Below are 18,203 nucleotides of genomic sequence, written 5' to 3'. Positions count from 1 at the left end.
GGCTGCTAATCACGTCTCACAGAATGCCGCTTGAGCAGGAGTTCTCTCTCCGACGCTGGCACGCTGGGAGTCCCCGAAGCCTGAGCGGCTACGGGAAGGCGCAGGGAGCGCATCTCCCTTCCTGGGATGTGGACCAGGCAACTGAGGTGCTCACAGGTGACGCTGCTTGCTTGGGGGTGCTGCCCAGTCAGCGGCAGAGCTGCATGCCGGCCTCAAGTTCGGGGACGCTAACCCTCTGTTCCTTCCTCCGTTTCTGAGCCATGACCCACTTCTCTCCATTTGGAGAGATTTAACACTACGCCTTGGGGACGCCCGGTGTAGATGGGGCCACAGGGTGGGCTGGGTCTTGTTCCACTTCCAGGCAGCCAGAGGGAAGTTCTGGAGCAGCGTGAAACCCTGTGTGGGATGATACCGGAGCCCCTGGCCACATGTGGCTACGGAGCACTTGAAATGGGGCTGTAGCGTCTGAGAAACAGCAATTTTCATGTGAATTTACTTATTTATATTTAAATTAATGGTTGCTGTCTACCCCATGGGGCCCTGCTCTCAGCTCTGCTCCTGCTGAAGGGCTGGCTGGCCATTCTGAGCCTTTCCAGGTGGAGCTCAAGGTCGTCCCTGCTTGTGTTCCCTTCCAGGGCTCTGAACTCTGGTGGCTAAGATAGGAGAATCAGGTTTGGGCCACAGAGGAGCGTGGGACTGACTTTGGGCAAACCACATGTTTATTGGGTCCGACCTTGCCTCTTCCAGGTTCACAGCCAGGAGCATCTGCTGGTGGGGACATCAGAATGTCTCCTTCCTTTCTCTCCAGCCCCTTCACCCCCAGCAGGGGACCCCACTGGGGGTGCCCCTAGCTCAGGAAGACTGACTGGTGGGGGGTCACCTGACAGCTCCCTGAGTAATGAGTGTTTGCTTCTGGAGGCTCCTGGGATGTCACCCCAGGCTGGCTGTAGGTTATGTGCTTTGTACAGGAACGAGCATCCACCTACTGTGACAAAGGGAGAGGTCAGGAGGAGGGCAGGGCCTGCCTTTGGATGGAAAACTAGACTGGGGACCTCTTGAGGAAGATTGGGGTGAGCTGGGCACTGAATCCAAAAGAAGGGGGATCAAGTCCTGGGGGGGCTTGGAGAAGGAGTAGAGGGAGGGGAGGACGGAGGACCCTAGGGTTAGTCCCAGAAAGACTGGGTCTTTGTCCCTTGGTTTGTCACCCCGTCTCCAGACCCCAGTATGTGGCACAAAGTAGGACTGCAGTACAACTGTGGTGGGAAGGAAGATAAATGGCGGATGCTAACACTGGGGCCACCGCATAAAGCAAGAATGTTCTTCATGTTTGGGATGGAACCACGGGGTCTGTAGCTGCCCCAGCCCACCCCCTAACCCAAGGCTCAGTCCGGCTGCCTCCAGAACATGCCCTGCGGCCACGTGGAAAACGGGGCCCCTTTAGGGAAGGTTCACTTGTCTTTTCACGGCCTGTTTTGAGACCTCTCAAGAGGAGGAGCAGTGTACCGGGTCGGTCCTTCTGCCATAAAGACAGAAAGGGAAAGTATGCCAGGTACTTCAAGACTCCTTTTAATCTCAGGGTCGTACATCTAGATAAGCAGATGAGCTCACTCATGGGGCTCTGTAACTAGCCCAAGGTCACACAGCAGGTCACTGAAAACTATTTGAGCACACACAGGCCTCATTTATGGACTGGAAAAGTCTGTCTGGTCAGTTTACCACAGCTAATATTTATTGATGCCTGCGGTATTCCTAGCTGCTTCATCGGGAGGGCTCTTTGGGGTTTGAAGGCCCTGGAATCCTATGACCTTGGAGGGCCAGTTTCTGCTCTTTGCTGTCCTGTTTTGCTGGTGTTTGTGCCCGGCTAACAATCACGGACAGTAGAGTGAAGCCCGAGAAATGTTTGTCGATGGACCGCCTGGCTGATTGGACAAATTCAGCACTCGGGGTTTTCCACATGGCAGGGAGGGAGAAGTTCTGGATCTCTCAGAACCGGCGTGATCGGCCGCTCCCAGGGGTGCGTGTGCCTCCTTTTCAGTGACCCCCACCTGCCTGGCTTTTTAGCAAGATCTGTGCTCAGCTTCCCTTCTGACGGGGATGGGTCTGAGAACCTCTGCTGTCCAGACACCCTGGACCTGGGTGCCTCTTGAGTGCAGAGCTCTGGGCCGGTAGGGGTATGGTGTGAGGTGGCTCCCTTTCAGAACTACTGCTCGGAAGAAGCCAGGGCCGTGCTGATGTAAATGCAGCCGCTCAGAGTTCCCAGAGATGGGGGCCAGGGTGGCAGATGCAGCTCCTCTCGTCTCACTGACATGCTGTGCCCAGGCTACCCCGGGGATCTGTGAGAGGGGCTCCGTGCGGCCCTGCTGACTGAAGATGCGGGAGGTCCCGGGACAGTGTCCCACCGGGACACTGGCTTAGATGAGAGCTGCCCAGTGGAGCATATTGGAGAGGTTCTGATAAGAGCAGGAGGTAGGCGGGGTGGTGGCTGGGTAGCAGGTTGAATTGTGTACCCCCCAAAAGTGTGTTTAAGTCCTAATCCTTGGTACCTGTGAATGTGACCTTATTTGGAAGTAGGGTCTGCACGGATGTACCTGAGTTAAGGTGAGGTTAGAGTAGGGCAAACTCTAAAGCCAATGGCTGGTGTTTTTCTCAGAGGATGGACGCACAGAGGTACATGGGGGACAAAGGCCATGTGAAGATGGGGCAGAGATTAGACCCCTGCTTGCTGCAAGCCAAGGGGTATCAGGGACTGCTCGCCGCCAGAAACCAGGAGAGGGGCAAGCGAGGATTCTTTTCTAGGGCCTTCTGTGAGAGCGGGGCCCTGTGACATGTTCACAGGACTTCCAGCCTCTAGAACTGGGAGAGCCTGCCGCTGGGAAGCCAGCAGCTGCTGTTGCTGCCCCCGACCCCAGGCAGAGGATTAATCTTCAGACACTCCCGAAGCAGTATCTCCCTTCAGCGGCACTTCCCACCAACCGTAACTCCTGCCACTGTGGCTGAGAGCCTTTTCTGGGCCTGGCATGGAGCATATGGCCTCTCCCTCAGCGGTGCCCAGGGAAGGTTAGGCCCGCTTCCCAGAAGAGGGTCCTCCTGCACTTTCCACCTGGCCCTCCAGAGGGGCTGGGCTGGCCGCCTCTGCAAACAGGGCCCGTCTGCTGCCACTGTGCCAGAGACGCACAGGAGTCTGCACGGGAGGGGCAGAAGACTGGGGTGGCCCCGGGGATGCATGTCCAGCTGTGGCTCGTCCCTGCCCAAGTCGATCAGGTGCTTCCCAGCGGCCTCACGAGGCAGGTCGCTCCAGCTGGCCCGCTCTAGTGCTTTGCAGGAAATCCCTGAGCTGAGCAGGAGGCAGGGAGTGGGGGAACCCCTCTCCATTTGCCAGTCACTCTGAGAGTGTTTGTTCCAAAAGGAGCTGTTGAACCGTGGCCTAAATAAATTAAAAAAGACTCCTGCTTCACACTGTCGTGGGCTTGGGGCTTTGGAGGAGAAATCACAGGCCCCTCTGGTCCCTCACCCCGTGTGCCCTTGCCCCGTGGCACCGCAGAATCAGCTTTATGAAACTACTGTGCCAGGGCCACACCTCGGGGGAACCCGATGTCATCGATCAGGGAGGGACTAGAGCCTCTGTGCTTTCCACAGCTCCCAGGTGACCCTCCTCGGCAAGCAAGGTGGAGCTGCCCTCTCTCGTTTGCATGGGTGCCCTCTCTCCCCACACAGGGCGCACAGAGCACTTGGAGAGCAGTCAACCAGACAAGGAAATGAGCGTGACGAAGCGAGCCGGCAGCTAGGGAGCACCCCCCGCTGCCGGGCACCGTGCAGAGTGGACAGCAGAGCGGACATGGCTCTCACCCCTCACCACCCCCCCACCCCCGCGAGGAAGGAGCTGAAAGGACCCCACTGGCTGGAGGCAGATCAGAGGGCCCAGGGTGACAGAAGAGATGCGGCAGTGCAGGGCTGGTAGGGTTGGCCATCGGGACTGGTCACCTGTGACTCCCCAGTGCCGACTTGAGTGTCCCTGCTTGGGGCCGCCAGTGGGGACAGCTCTCGGTTGAGATTACTGTTCACACAGGAAATCCCGGCGGGGTCCTCCGCTATAGAAAATGAAAGTCCCATATGACCTCGAGTTCCACGTGTAGAAACCCGTTCAAGTTGCTTTTTTGAAAAAGACTTGGTTTGGGAAATTTGGTATTTAAGTTAATTTTAGGCCTCTCAGCAGAGTTTTGGTTTAGGAGGTTGGGCATTTAAATCTGTACAGAGATGGGCTCTTCTATTCCTGTTCGAGTGCCGTGGGCATGGCAGAGAGGAGGAGAGCTGGTCCTATGACCTGGACATGTCAGATACTGCTGGAGGCAGCCAAGGCCTGGGACACTCCTGTCACTAACGTGTGACCCCTCGGGTGCCGACAGTTCCATTCACTGATTGGAGATCACGTGTCGTAGCCTTGGTCCACAGGTGCCTCTGAGATTTGTTTGTTTCTCATCTCCTGAATTCTATTCCTAGTACCCCAGAGTTCCACCCATTTCTTTCCTATACATTATTGAAGTTTGGCCAATGGAAAATAATCATCACCTGGGCAGCTCACTTGGTTGAGTGTCTCGTGATTTCGACTCGGGTTGTGATCTTCGGTGTTCTGGGTTTGAGCCCCACAACAGACTCCCTGCTTAGTGGGAAGTCTGCTTCTCTCCCGCTCCCTCTGCCCCTCCCCCTGCTCATACATGCACCCATGCTCCCTCTCTCTCGCTAATAAAAATTTCTTTAAAAAAATGGAAATGAATGAGAAAACGACATCAATAACACTGCCTTCCACCCTGTCCCCCCCCATCAGATTGTCTTCAGATGTGTGACAGGTGTGTCCATTTATTCACTTACAATCTTATAAGGGCATAGGTATAGGAAATATTTCGTCATGGTTTTTATCTGACATCAGATCATAGCTATTTTTCCATTTTGTTGAAGCACCTTGCAAATGACCATTTTCAAAGCGCGACTAATGAATGGCTCATCAAGTCGATAAATTATATTCAAAACCACTTCTCTGCTGTCGAAAATTAAGGTTCCCAGCGGTTTGCTCTAGCACTTCAGGGTGCGGTGAAGAGCTCTGTGCACAGAACTGTTCCCTTCTTGCAAAATCCTTTGGACACATCCTCAGCAGAAAGCTTATCAAGTCAGAAGGCACCGTTTTATGGCTCTCGACCTGTATTGCCAAATTACTTCAAATAAGGTTGTTGGCGCAGCCGCCATCCGCATGTGGATTTGCCAGCTCTGCCGCAGCCTCATCGACACCACGTATTATTAGCTTAAAAAAAATGATAATCCGGGGCACCTGGGTGGCTCAGTGGGTTAAGCCGCTGCCTTCAGCTCAGGTCATGATCTCAGGGTCCTGGGATCGAGTCCTGCATCGGACTCTGTTCAGCGTGGAGTCTGCTTCCCCCCTCTATCTGCCTGCTTATGATCTCTGTCAAATAAATAAATAAAATCTTCCAAAAATATATTTTTAAAAATTACAATCCAATAGATGCGAAACAGTCTCTTGTTAAATTTATGCTCTTTTATCCTTCATGAGGCCACATTTTTTTCATCTGCTTGTTTGCCAACTGTCTTTGGGAATGCTGCTTGTTCCTCCTGCCAGCTTCATTACGTTCCACGCGGACCCCTTCAAGGGGAGCCAGTTGCCACGCAGGCTTTACTTAGGAAGAACGAGCTTCAAAATCGAGGCTTTGTGCAAAACGCGCATCGGCACGCTGGCTCCCGAGGGTGAAGGCTGGGGCCGGCCCAACGGTCCTAGCTCACTCCGCGGAGCTCGTGTGCAACCGAAGCGGACCTTGTAGGCTTCGTGAGGCCAAACCTCACACTTGCCCCCTCAATGTGTCTTAGGAACAAGGCATGGTTTTTCTTCAGAAAGCTTTGAGACCCAACTCTTTCAACTATTTTGGGCTTCCTAGCTTAAAAAAAAAAAAAAAAAAAAGAAGAAGAAGAAGAAAAGTCCCCACACGTTCATTCCTGTTAAAGCTGTTCATGCCGCTTTTGGCGTTGCTTGATGACTTTCTCAGATTCTTTCTCTTTGTCTCGCTGCTTCACCTCGCCACATCCTGTGGGGTCAGGAGGCTCATCTGCTCCTGTTCTCTCTGCCGGTCTGTCGTGCCCCCCAGCTCTCCAGCTGAAACCTTGCTCCCCAGGAAGGCTGGAACCCGTCGGAAGAATCCAGGCCGGAGTACGAAGAGACTTGTCCCTGAGAAGAGTGAGGCGTACATCTTTGGACCCATAGAAACACCTACATTCGCCTGAGGGGAGATGGTTGCACGGGAACGGAAATTTCAGTTTGAACTCAAAGAATATTAGGGTTAAACGAAGCTGCAGAGGTCGCCTCTCCCAATCCCAATCCGGAACAGGCCTCCCCTCTAATGCATTTGTGAGGTTGGCCTCATGGTTGCCGGCAACCCCTTGTGCTATGTGGTCAGCATCTTCCGTGTTGATTGCAGAAAATCAACCTTCTGTTGACTTAATGCCCTTAAAACAGGGATTTCCAATGGGAAGGGTGTGAGGAAAAGCAACAGGACTGGAGGAAGGGGTATTAGCCCAGGACACTTCACAACGTATACGTTCAAATCTGGCTGTGTCTTGGGGAAGCTCTCTGAGCCTCATTTTACCCATCTGTCACTTGGGCACAGTATGACTGGCTTTTAGAATCTGAGATCACAGGGAAAGCCTGCCGGGGCCTGGCACCAAGGAGGCTGGGATGAGCGGCCATTACACGTGATTTCTGTGGGATCGGTCGATCCTTCGATGCCAGGGTTCCTGTCCTTTGTCTGGGCTGATGCTTGGGTTGACAGTTGACTTGTGGTCACTTGAAATCATTTAGACTTGTAAGAAGTCTTGTTCTTCTGTCGTCCCGGCCCAGGGAGAAGTCACATAGCCACTTGCATGGGTCCGCGTTGTGGGCAGATGGAGACCATGCGTGACTCTGGACAAGACTTGGCAAGAGTGTCTGGGAGCGGTGATTTCTTGACAAGGAAGGAACTGGTTTCTCCTCAGTTCCTAACTTGTCTCATTCCTGATGTTTATGGACTGAGTCGCCTCGAGGCCCCTGGGCCTGTGTGCCTTATCCTGCCCCAGTCTAGCTCCGGGGAGTGTTCTGGGATAGACCGGCCCTCTTTTGAGAAGTGTAGTGGGATCTCTCTCTGCCCAGATTTTCATTCTTCACTTGCTTCTCCTTTTGCCCGTTTCACCAGGCCGAGAGTGAGAGCTGTGAACTTGGTCTTGGGGTATACCGAGACACTGGGACCTCTTGAACAGTTGACCTCGGAGTATGCATCCAGTGACCCCCGCCTTTGAACTGACTGCCCGAGAGTCAGGGTCTCCCGCTGCGTCGTTTCTTCACAGCCGCAGGCTTACTGTATGAGTTTAGAGGAGCCCTTTGGGTCATTAAGCTTCATTTCCTTCTCCAGGAAGGCAAAGAGGCTGCTTTCTCAAAGCCCTCACACCCCTTTTGCAACTAAAATCTGGGTTAAATCGGTCTATGGTCCCTCACAGCTCCTGCCCCAACTACATCAGGCCCCTGGAGGGGCCTCCCAAGGGGACTCGAACCCCTCAGAATGTGTTTTGTGCCGTTGGAAGGCTTCCTTGGGAAGGTTCCTAGACAGGCCTGTGACGTGTGATCTCTTAACGCAGCGTCCACTTTCAAGCACCGCCTGCCTGTCTGTCGGGGCTAGGCATAGGTGCGGTTCACCTCTGCAGGCTCCCCGCTAGGCTTGTATCACAGACAGGCGGAGAGGCTCAGGGAGGTGGCCTCTGCCTCGGCCAGGTTGCTCAGGAAGGAAGTGGTGGAGCCTCACCTCCAGCCCAGGTCGCTCGGCAGCAAAGCCCGTCTGCTTCAGCTGTGAGCCTTACTGCCTCCCTGTGACTTTCGCCTTCAATCTGACCCCTGGCGGGCACTGAGGTCGGTTCTCCGAGTTGTCACCCCTGCCTGCTGCCTCTGAGCGTCTCAACATGTTTAGCCTTTTAGATGCTCCCAGCTCAGGGAAGAGTGGTCATGGGCCCAAGGCATCCGTGTTTTCTGGGATATACCGGGCTGCTTAGCAAACTGCCCCGTGATGTCCCTTGAAATATGTTCACAATTTTCCCTGGTAAACCTCCCTTCCCATTGTCCTCTTCCCTGACTCTTGCTTGCACAGACGCCAGCCTCCCTAGTTATTCCCCTTTCCTTCTGCACTGCTGTGTTCCCCAGGCATTGCCCTCAGACTTTCAGTGGGCTGGACGAGTGTCTGATGAGGATGGTCCCAGGGTCCCTACACTTCTGAGGGGGGACTAAGCCTGGGGTCCACGGTCCTCCAGTGTTGATTCTTCCCCCAAGGCTACCTTCTCAGCAGGGAGGCTCTGGGCACCCCGCGTCCCCATCTGGCCCAGAAGCATAGCAGACTGAGGGTTCAGAGCAACTGCCAACAACCGGAGGGGTGGGTGATTAAAGAACTCTCGAGTCGATTCTGTCACCTAGTGTCTCTGCTCCTCAACCTCGGTGGCTTCCTATCTCTATAGGATAAAGTCCCCAAACCACAGCACCGTTCACAAGCCCCTCCATCGGCGACCGTCTCTGCCGGTGATGAAAGCATCAGAGCCTGCGTTCATAGTGACGTTAGGGTTGTAGAAGGCTCTCCCCATTCTCCATCACTGGGCAGTCATGGCGACCCTGCTGAAGAGGGTCTTGTTTTTTACTCAGTATCTGATGAGCAGCGTCAGGACTCGGTTTGCTGAGGCTAATGTCTCATTTCTCTTACTTCGGGTACCCTCCACTCTTCTCTCACTTCCAGGCTGCTCATCCCAGGTCACCACCTCCAAGGGGGTCTCCACGGGGGGTGTAGTTGTCATCTTCACCTTTGATGCTTCTGGGGAACTGTGATACGCTTTATGGAAATTATACGATTTAGCTTAGACAGAGTCATCGTTACCTTCCATTTGTTGTCTGGCTTCTCTAGGTGTGACTTCCTTCTTCAATGAGCTCTGTCTTTCCATCTTTCCATCCATCCATGTATCCATCCGGTCATCAACGTACCATTCAATAGACATTTTACCAAGCTCCTCTCCTACACTGGGTGCTGTGGGAGAAAGACCACGAAAATGAGTCTCTAGTAGGATCTGGGACTCAGCCACACATTACAACCACTACAGGTGTTCACTCCCATACAGCTCATTCACTGCTTGTAGCCCTGAGCCCAAACTTCAGCATCCTTGCCACCAGTAGGGTGCTCCAAGGAAGGAACTCCCATCTGCTGAATGGGCCGTTTGCTTGTCCTACTCCTGGAGGCTTTGTCCTGGTGCCATAGGGCCTGAGCATCTAGCATAAGGAGCTTCTTGATGCAGGTTGGGTTTCCCGGAAAGCAGAGGCTGAGCTGGAGATTGGTAAGCCGGATGTTTATTACGGCATGACTTCGGGAACAACAGCTATGTAACAGGGGAGAGGATTTAGGGTTGGGCAGAGGGAGAAGTTAGGCTCTACCAGTGTCCCAACAAACGCTTCAGCCAACCCCATGGGAGCCCTAGAGCTGGAATGGCCCTTGGAATGGTCCAGAATTGAGATAAGGGGTTGACCAGTCATTGTATGTAGGCTCTGTTGGAAGGATATGCAACCTTGAGCAAGGTCATTGTTTTCAGCCAAGCCAAGGTGGGTGGTGGTTCAACAATGGTTTCCTGGAAGAGATAATCTTCATGCCGGGGGTGTGACTTCCTGGGTGGTGGTCCCTGGGCCAGTGTTAAGCCCAGTGTTTCCTTGGCCCCCGAAGGAATATAGACTTACTAAGATAGAGAATGAATGGGTAAGGGGTGTTTTGTTCAGGGAGGGGACTCTCCATCCAGCCCATCTGTCAGTGCACCTGTCGGCGAAGGGAAATTCCCTGCTTCACCTCGGCTCGCTGACGTTTGTGCTCCCGGCAGCATGGAACTTCCCCAGGGGTCCCACTGGCCCAGGACTTAGATCATTTGAGCAATTGGAGAATGGAGGGACCACTCTTTTGGGTTGAGTGGAAAATGTGTTTTCTCCTCTGAGTCACCAAAAACTACAGCTCAGGGTATTAGCAACCACGTAATCTTGTTGTTTTCTTTTTTTTTTTTTTTGTTTTCCTGTATGTAAATGAACTGTCACTACATTTAGAAGTACAGGCTCTGAGCAGGGAGGACGAGATGGAATCAGTGAATTTTAGATCTGAAAGAGATCTCAAGGTTGCTCAGCTCAACCCCCTTCCTCTGGGAGAAGCCCAGAGCTGGGAGAGGGACATGGCAAGGTCACGGGCGGAGGGACTGGCAAGGTCACCAGGCAGACGTGGACGTGAGCAGAGGGGCCAGCATTTGGCTCCATGGAGGTCACCGTTTCCTCCTAGCCCACTTGCCGCCCCAGAGGGGGCCCAGTCTGGCATGTGGTGGGTTGTTTTTATCTGCACACGGCAGTCACCTGATGATCCGAGAGGTTTTTACCGAAAGCAGTGCCTTTGATGTTCTGGGAGACACGACCCAAGCGCACCCAAGCGCGCACCGCGCACCGGCAGGAGAGGAGGTTTTGGGGTTGGAGAAAAGAAAACTGTTTACCTTTGGCGTTGATTTAGTAAGTCGACGCCTCTGGGTGGGAGGAAATGTGGGAGGGTGTCTGTGAGGGAAAGGTGAGCGTCAGCGGCGTCCACAGAGCAGAGTCTGAGGTGCAACCCTTCCATGGTGCAGGGGAAGCTGCCAGGGAGATCACTTTATGTTAGGTGGTTTTCCCATGTCCCCTTAAGAGCACCGCTGGGTGCCAGGCCCTCCGGGCTGATCTCTTTGGCCCACAGAACTACTCTCCTCAAGTATGATGCTGCTGCTTCTCCGGGGGCTTGAAGCATGACTGTCCCTGGCCTCTGAAAGCAGGAGATGGTGTGGTGTGTGACAGCTGTTCCCCCGGGGCTCTCTGGTGCACAGGAGGAGTGGCTCCTGCTCCATCCTCAGAGCAGGCTCACTCAGTAACCCGGTCCGTTTCTTTTCCTCTTTTGTATTATAAAACCAAACCAAACCAGAATCTTCTTGAATAAGTCAATCGTTCACAAGATAAAACTGAGAAGGAATAAAGAGGTTTTCAATGAAGACCCATCCCCACTCATGTCGCCAGACCCCTGTGTCTCCTCCCTGATGACACTGATGGGCCCAGCCTGCTGGGTTTCTCCCAGAGATCGTGTGTGCGTGGCTGGAGTCCTTATAAAGGATCTATGCCCGTGAGTGTATCTGCAAGCCAGTGCGGAGCACCTCGGTGTCCAGCTGGGGCTAGGGTCTCAGCCCCCTGCAGCTTCCCACTGTATCGAGACCCCGCGTTGCCAGGCAGGAGGCCTCGGCTGCAGGGGAAGGGCCGGTCTGGGTGCGGGCTGCTGCTTTGGCCGGTGGGGCCTGTCTCCCTGCTGCCTTTGGAAATCCCGTGGAGGCAGCCTGGGCTTAAATCCCCGAGAAGCCAACGCTCCAGATTAAACCCGGGGGAGCCTCCTTCCAATCTCATTTTCCTGCAGCACGAGATGGGAATAATGATAGCATTTGCCTCGAGGGGTCTGCGGAAGCTCAGGGTGCAGAAAGCTCTTACAGGACCGCCTGGCCCCTAGTGAACACCAGCCCCAGCTGCCCCGCCCCCCTCTGGGGGCACTGCTGCACTTGTAGGCCCCCCACCCCCCTCGCACTGTTTGATGGCTCCGATGCACCCGCCGAGCCGGGCCCTGGGGCCTAGTCATAGAGGAGGCATCCATTTGTCTTTCTTTCTCTTGGCAGGAGGGGGTGGTGGTGCAAATTGAATTTCAGCTTTTCAGCTTTATCCTTTGTAGTTTTCTGCACAATCCATCACAACATTTGTACAGCAGGTGACATGGTTTTTGTAGGAAAGGCCCATGCTTTGGCCCACATGGATGGCTGAGGGCTGCCCTCAGGTCTGTTTCTCCTGTCCCGCATCTGGGCCCTCGGTCATCTTTCATTTGGACCTGATTTCATACTGGCAGAAAACATTGCAGGGGCGATGCAGAGAACCAACATACACTCAGAATCACCAGTGACTGGTTCGATCCCACCCCGACTGAAACACACACACACACACACACACACACACACACACTTTTTGGGGGGGATCATCTGTAAGTTGTAGACATGCCCTTTTATCCCGAAGTATTCAGTGTGTGTTTCCTAAGAACAAGGACATTCTCTTACAGAAGCCCCCTGTAACGTTCACACTCGGGAAATTCAGCGTGGCGGCAATTGTTTTCTCTCCTCTGCAGGCCACACACAATTTCATCGGCCGCCCCAGTAATGTCCTTGGGACTCTTTTCCCCGATTCCAGGTCACCGCTGGTTTAGTGGCCATGTCTCCTTAGCCTCCCTTTATCTTGGAACATTTCCTTGGTTGTTCTTGACCTTGATGTTTTGAAGAGTCCGGGCCAGTTTTGCTTCGTGGAGTGTTGTTCAGTTTGGGGTGGGGCCCTCATTGCTGAAGGTTCACGCCATACCGCTTGCTTTACTTCATGTCCTGTAACCCTTGGTTGTTCCGCATGACTTGTTGGTAATGAGCAAACTAAGGTATAGGGAGGTCAAGTGAATGGTCCATGGCCATGTTCCTAGGAAGTAGCAGGGCTGGGATTCAAATCCAAGGCTGTGTGATCTGCCTGCTCAGCAACACGAGTGGAGACAGCACATAGACCCTGAGAATTACCCAGGGTGACTCAAGCCTTTACTGCACCAGACATTGTACTTGGCGCTCTGCACACCCTGCATGCATCCTTGCCCCGTCCAGAAAGGTAACTGCTCTTAGGAGCCCTGATTTACACATGATCAGAGAGGGTGACTAGACTGCCCAGGGTGCACAGCAGTTAGCGGGTAGGGACTAGCTCTGACCTGAGCAACCTGTGTCCTGAGCGCACTTGTTGCCTCTGCATTCAGCCTGCTGGATCTCATAGCTTTGGGGGCAGTACTGACCATACTTCCGTGATGTCACTTGGGATCACTGCTGGGCCAGGCTGGAGGCTTCCACCAGCTTTGCTGACCTTGCAGGAGAGGCACAGATGTACCTGAGTCAATGTCTTTCCCCCAGGCCTTCTCCAGAGGGAGCAAACACATCCCAAACCTGGGTCCTGCTCTCAGGGGCTTCTTGGGGGACAGCTATCCTGTCCTCTGCTGCTACAGGTGCCATAGTCCACCTCTGTGGTCTGTTTGCAGTGAACAGATGGCATTTTGATGATTTTAAAGTCAGGAATTCCCATGCAGTCACTCATCTCACGGCCCGATCTCTCTCTTGCCAAGCGGCCCAGGGCCTGCACCAAGAAGGTGGCGGGTCCTGGCTGCCGTCAGTGTTCCCACTTGGCCCCACTGCCCATGCAGTATCCAGGTGGCATTCAAGGCCAGCCGCCCTGTCAGTGTGGCCTCCATGCCCCCAGCGGAGCTGCTGATTAATTATTCAGTGCTGTATGTCACACTCCATGCCCCTCACCTTCCTGTTGGAGACAGGAAGCTGATACGGCCCTACCTTCAGACTGTGTAGAGAACACTTGGGGACAGGACTCACTTGGAATATCACTGGCAGAGCAAGGGGGTCCCTAAGCACAACAGAAGAGGGCTCCTCTCTGGGCCCCAGTCTGCTTTTCACCTCCAGGGCACCATGGGGTCCTGGGTTTGCCTGTCACAGGTACTCCAATCCCTTACTCATCTGAACATAGCATTGGCCCCACCAGTGATCTCAGGCCCCATTAGGGAAGTCTTGTCAGCATCCTGAGAATGCCTGCAACCCCCAGTTCACATGCAGCATGTCTCCATGCACTGCAGAGCAAGCAGGTGGATGTCCCGTCCTTGGGACCGAGCGTCAGGCGGGAGGTTCTGGAAGTAGCAGCCACCTCCCCCTTTAGGCCCAGGACCCAGGCACCTGCTACACATCAGGCCTCCCTCTGCACCCCAGCTCTCTCCTCTGCTGAGATTGACGGATTCCTGTACTAGACCAGTGTCCTTCATCCCTGGCTCATCTCTGTGGATGGGAAGTGATCGGACTGCCTGCCAGACCCAGTGTGTCGAGGCAGGGCTGTGACATTCCCACTCTGACCTCCCTGGCTGGCTCAGGACTCCTCCCCCCATCCCTCTGGCAGCGAGCACCTGGCTGGACTGGCTCCCAGGAGAAACTTGGAAGTTTTAGCTCCTCATTTTCCATGGAACTTTGCTCTGTGTGTGTGTGGCTTAAAACATTAATTAAAAACATTAATCAATCTGGCTGCCTTGGAAAGAGGTTCTTTTTCTGCAAGAGCTGATGTTGTGTGTTATTGCTGCCCCCCTTTCAAGGAAGAGGGAGTGAGCTTGCAGACCAGGGATGCAGCTGCAAGTTCCTCCTTAGCCCCGCTGACCTTCCGTCCCCACATCTGTAAAATGGGGATGAGGTTTACACGGTGACATGACCTCCTCGGGTCACTGCGGGTGCTCAGTGGGGTCCTGTGAGGACATTCCTCAGCAAAGTGTTCTGTGAAGATGGCGCTTGTCGCTGGTGGTGTTGATGTGATTCAGTGTGCTCTAACACCTGACTGTTTGTAGAGCCCCTCTGGCGTGCTCTGTCTTGTCTAACGCTGGTGGCACAGCTGGGAGACGGGTGAGTGTTGTGGTCCACCGCATGGATTCGGATGGGCTTTGCTTGTTCCCTCCACCCCGAGTGCTGAGCCCCTGCGCTGGATAAGTCATCGTGCTGAGGTAGGAGGAGGGGGAGGCCTTTTCCCCCCTCATTGGGAAGAGACCAAGAAGTTCAGGCCTGAGCGTTGGCTTAAGTGGTGTTTCTAACAGCTGATTACTCTGAGTTTTCACAACGTGGCAGGCTCAGTGCTGAGCTCTGCAAAGATTCTCACTTAAGACTAGGAACAAACCTTTAGGATGATAAACTGAGGTTTGAAGGGTCACTTGCTCAGGCTCCATAAAAAGACTCTTGTAGACCTGGAATGCCTCTCCAGGCCGTCTAACAACCAGGAGCTGGGCTGCTGCCTTTTCCAGGCAATAAGGCGAGTGCATTTTTGACAGTAAGACAAAAAAAAAAAAGAAAGTGCCTGAGAAGTGTGGGAGGCCTCCCACAGCCGGAGCGTGGATGTGCCGAGGACGGCAGCCTGCTGAGCGCACCGCCAGGCAAGGGACTTCCCTGAGTGAGCTGCTTCTGCTGAGAACGGGGACAGGGCATGGGGTGAGAGGTGACAGGCACTCCCCGGCCTGCAGAGCTGCTGTGGGTCCGTCCATGATGCTGACATGTCCAAGGGAGGCGTGTGACAACGTGGGGGCTCGAGAAGCTGATTGTGACCACAGCGTCCATTGCCCTGGACGAGGGTGAGGGAATCAGTGGTGGGGAAGACAGGCCACCTGACCTCTGCTCTCGGCTGGGGATGACGGTCTTTCTCCAGCTGTTCCTACATTTGGGGGCAAATTCCCCTTCAGAACCTGTCAGTCTTCCTGATGCTGAATCCGTGTTCACCGAGCTCCATCTTCTTGATGATCTGACGGCTAAGATGCTGGGGAAATTGAGGGGGTGCAGGAGGAAGGTCTGGAACGGGGTAGAATCACCCACTGTCAACGTAATCCTTTTTTTTTTTAAGATTTTATTTATCTATTTGACAGACAGAGATCACAAGTAGGCAGAGAGGTAGGCAGAGAGAGATGGAGAAGCAGGTTCCTTGCTGAGCAGAGAGCCAGATGTGGGACTCGATCCCAGGACCCCGGGATCATGACCTGAGCCGAAGGCAGAGGCTTTAACCCACTGAGCCACCCAGGCGCCCTGTCAACGTAATCTTGTGGCTTTTTTTTTTTTTTTTCAGATTATATTTATCTATTTGAGAGAGAACACATGCACACATGCAGAGTTGTGGGGGGGGCAGTAGGAGAGGGAGAAGTAGACTCCCCGCCATCCGCCAAGCAGGGAACCCCCTTCGGGGCTCAATCGCAGGACCCTGGGATCATGACCTGAGCTGAAGGCAGATGCTTAATCAACTGAACCATCCTGGGGCCCCAGAAGTGTGTCTTTTGGTTGTGCCAACTGCCCCGCAAAGGAGAAGAGTCTGTGTCTGCATCCACCTGGCTGAGCGTTCAGCTCTGCTCCAGGTGTCTTGGGAGGTCCTTCCAGAGCTAGTAAGACCAGCAGTGGCCCCCTTGTCCCATTCTCCCTCACCCCCCATTTGGCCACCTCATATAGCCATCTTGATGATCAGTTACAATAAGAACCCCTGGTGAAGTGACACTTTTTGTTCCCTGAGTAATCCATGGTGTCCACCTGTCACAGGTTACCAGATGACAGGGTCCGGTTCAGATAAAGCTTACAACCTAGTGAGTGTGACACCACCCCCACGGCTCGTAGTGTCCCCACCATCTGTGGAATGGGCTGGACATCCAGGGACAGAACATTCTCAGAGGGAAGTTACTGGGTGTGTTTTTCTGTTCCCTCTACCTGGGGTTTCCGGACTTAGGTGCGTGGAATAGCTTTAGTGGGGACAGAAAACGAGATCATGGGCAGGGTTTGGGAGGCAGGAAGATGTGGCCCTGCATTCTGGCCTGTTCTCACACATGACTTCGGAAATACGGAACCATCAAAACTGGTCTCCCGGGATTAAATGACTTAACACAGGGCTTGGCCCATAATAGTTGCTCAGTAAATGTCTGCTCTTCTGAAGCTTCTCCTTCAACATCTAGTCAGTATGCATTTTGTATTTTTCAAATAAATGGATCCTCTCATTAAATCTGTTCTGTGTCAGCCTTGATTCTAATACTTCTCTGTCCTTTTCTTGCCGGTTTACAGAATCCCATCATACCTTGGATTTTGGTGCTATCAGTCTGAAAAGCAGACGTACCTGTCTGGTACTCTAGAGGGAATGTCCTTTCCTGAATGAAAAAGCTGGGCCATTTGGGGATTTGGAGAATAAAGGTAAGAGATTTCTCCTCTTGAACAAAAACTAGCCTTTGGAATCAGTGATCTCCTGCAACACAAGTTGGGTTGTGGTTCTTGACTTCTTGGCCTGGTTTCCTGTGCTGATTTGAGAGCCGGCTTCCCGTAACCTCACCCTGACACCTGGGACCTGGTTCTCAGCATTCGGTGGCCTCAGTGTCATGCTTTGGGAGCTCTCCCTCTGTGTCTAGCCGGGGATGGAGCCCACCCCCTCCTAGGTGGATACCCCGCACCTTTCCCTCTGGTGAGGCGGGTGGATACGCCCCTGTCCTGCTGAGACGTATGGAGACTGCATCACTGGGGGGGAGGAGATGGTACATTGTGGGCAAAACACCTTTTGGGTGTTTGGGGGGAGACAGAACCCCTATCTCCCTCCCACCCCCTTGCATTGCACGCTTAGTTGCTCCAAGTCCGAGGCTGTCTGGGGTAAAGGAAGAGGTGAAAACCCGGGGTTTCGGGCAGACCTGGGTTTTCCTGGCTTTGCCACCTGCCTCACCATGGGCAGGTCACTCAGCTGCTCCAAGCCTCAGTTCTCTCGTCTGCAAGATAGGGATCGTGTCAGCTCTGGCCTCAAGAGGATGTCGCGGGTATTGAATAAGATGGTGGAGATAGTTCATCAGGCTGCCTGACATGGAGAGGAAATGCTCCAAAACAGGAGGAGTTTTTTGTTTTTTCTTTTTTGTTTTTTGTTTGTTTGTTTGTTTTTTGTTTTTTAAGATTTATTTATATATTTGAGATGGATAGAGAGAGAGCAATAGCGGGAGGAGCAGAGGGAGAGGGAGAGAGAGAATCTCAAGCAGATTCCATGCTGAGTGCAAAGCCCGGTGTGGGGCTTGATCTCAGGACCCTGAAGCCACGACCTGAAGGTAAACCAACAGTCTGACGCTTAACCAACTGCACCACCCAGGCACCCCGGTGTGGTGGTGGTGGTTGTTTAAACTCATAACTACACCGTGTACAGTTCCTTCCGCACAGCAGGCTCTTTCCAAGTCCTTGGTCTGCTCTTCTCTCTCTCTGCTTCCGCTCCCACCAGGTCCCCCTTCCCTGAGCAGAGTGCCTGACTTCCTCCCGCCATCTGGGGCATGCCTCGCTCAGACCCCGTCGCGTCTCTCCCCCACCCACGCCCGCGCCCCCAGTCGCGCATGACCTTGTTTAGAGCAAAGGCCTGTCTTCCACATCCTCACAGCCCTCCCGACACCCACCGGGTACGACTGTGGATGTTGTAAGAACAAAGGAATGAGTAACTAACAAGGAGGAAGGAGAAAGTAAGAGAGAGAACCCCAAAG

At 53.7% G+C, this 18,203-nt stretch overlaps 1 long non-coding RNA gene across 3 annotated transcripts in view; it reads left to right on the top strand.

Moving 5' to 3' along the window:
- LOC122904297 overlaps positions 1-18,203 on the top strand; it is a 154,407-nt gene that overhangs the window by 58,192 nt on the left and 78,012 nt on the right. For all 3 annotated transcript variants that reach the window (XR_006384177.1, XR_006384175.1, XR_006384176.1), the window contains exon 2: positions 16,771-16,896. This is a non-coding gene — a long non-coding RNA (uncharacterized LOC122904297). The remainder of the gene's footprint in view (positions 1-16,770; positions 16,897-18,203) is intronic.

The sequence above is a fragment of the Neovison vison genome, chromosome 4 (assembly GCF_020171115.1).
Source record: "Neovison vison isolate M4711 chromosome 4, ASM_NN_V1, whole genome shotgun sequence".
Taxonomy (NCBI): domain Eukaryota; kingdom Metazoa; phylum Chordata; class Mammalia; order Carnivora; family Mustelidae; genus Neogale; species Neogale vison.
The sequence above is the reverse complement of the archived record's forward strand: the minus strand, read 5'-3'. Positions and strand labels throughout refer to the sequence as shown.